Consider the following 1445-nt stretch of genomic DNA (forward strand, 5'->3'; position numbering starts at 1 on the left):
TCTTTGTATTTGAGTGAAAATTTCTTGTTGATACTTTTGCATTTGGAGGACCGCTTTTTGAACATCAAAACCTTGGTGATTTTGTTGATTGTATGGAGTTTGATTTTGATAACCTTGGTTTTGGTTGAAAAAGGATCTTTGATTTTGGTTTCTCATGGGAGGTGGGGTGTATGTTGGTTGAGAGTTTTGAACATTTTGGCTTTTGTATGAGACATTTGGGTGGAATTTGGTGTTTTCATTGTAATAGTTGGAATAAGGGGTACCACTTTTGTATGCTTGAAAAGCGTTCACTTGCTCATTCGTTCCCCTACATTCACTTTGGTCATGTCCCAAAGTTCCACAATTCTCACATATCCCACTTGGGATTGATGAAGATGCCACCATGGCATTAACATGATGCTTTGGTGATTTTGAGGCTTCTTCAAGCTTAGCCATAGCCTTCTCAAACTTTAAGTTGATGGAATCAATATGAGCACTAAGTTGAGCACCCAATTGAGTAATAGAGTCCACTTCATGCTTTCCTCCTCTAGTAGCCTTGCAAGGTCTACTATATTGTGAATTATGGACCGCCATTTTTTCAATCTTGTTCCAAGTTTGATTATCGTCAACTTCGGTGAACATACCATTTGATCCCATGTTGAGAATGTTTCTTGAGTTTTCATAAAGACCATTCCAAAATTGTTGTACCAAGAACCACTCGTTAAGTCCATGATGAGGACATGAGCGACAAATTCCTTTGAATCGCTCCCAATCTTCATACAAAGATTCTTCATCCCTTTGCTTAAAACCCGTAATTTGAGCTCTTAGCATGTTAGTCTCTTCCGGAGGGTACAATTTTTTGTAGAAAGTTAGAGCCAACTTCTTCCAAGAGTCAATTCCAAGAGTAGCCTTATCAAGGCTTTTCAACCATTGTTTCTCGGCGCCAATTAGAGAAAAACGAAATAAGACCCATCGAATTTGGTCTTGAGTCACTCCGGTTTGTGAAATTGCATCACAATAGTCACAAAAAGTTTCCATGTGGGAATGAGGATCTTCACTAGGCATCCCCCCAAATTGGCTTCTTTCGACTAATTGGATAAATGCGGATTTTGCAAAAAATTGGCTTCTTTCGACTAATTGGGAGTTCCATTGGGTAGGTTCTCCTCGGTTGGTACGGAATATGATGAAAACTTAGAAATTGTGGGTTGATTGTGTGATTGATTTTGTGTTGGGTTCTCCTCACCTTCTCTTGCAAAAGGGTTGATGAACTCAATAGTATTTGGTTGAATATCTACAACCTCACCAATACCTCTCAAATTATTTTTAGCAAGTCTTCTATTGGTTGTCAAAGTCCTTTCAATTTCGTGATCAATGGGTAACAGGTTACCTTGTGATCTTCTAGACATGCAAAATATCAAACAACTTGAAAATAATTAGAACAAACCTTGAGGAGTTTTACTTCCCCA

At 38.4% G+C, this 1445-nt stretch overlaps 1 non-coding gene across 1 annotated transcript; it reads left to right on the forward strand.

Annotated features, from left to right (window-relative positions):
- The first annotated feature begins 703 nt into the window (after positions 1-703).
- LOC141658041 (small nucleolar RNA R71) lies at positions 704-810 on the forward strand. Its single transcript, XR_012548952.1, has one exon. It is a non-coding gene; the product is annotated as a small nucleolar RNA R71 (small nucleolar RNA).
- The last annotated feature ends 635 nt before the right edge of the window (positions 811-1445 follow it).

Source organism: Silene latifolia, chromosome 5 (assembly GCF_048544455.1).
Source record: "Silene latifolia isolate original U9 population chromosome 5, ASM4854445v1, whole genome shotgun sequence".
Lineage (NCBI taxonomy): Eukaryota > Viridiplantae > Streptophyta > Magnoliopsida > Caryophyllales > Caryophyllaceae > Silene > Silene latifolia.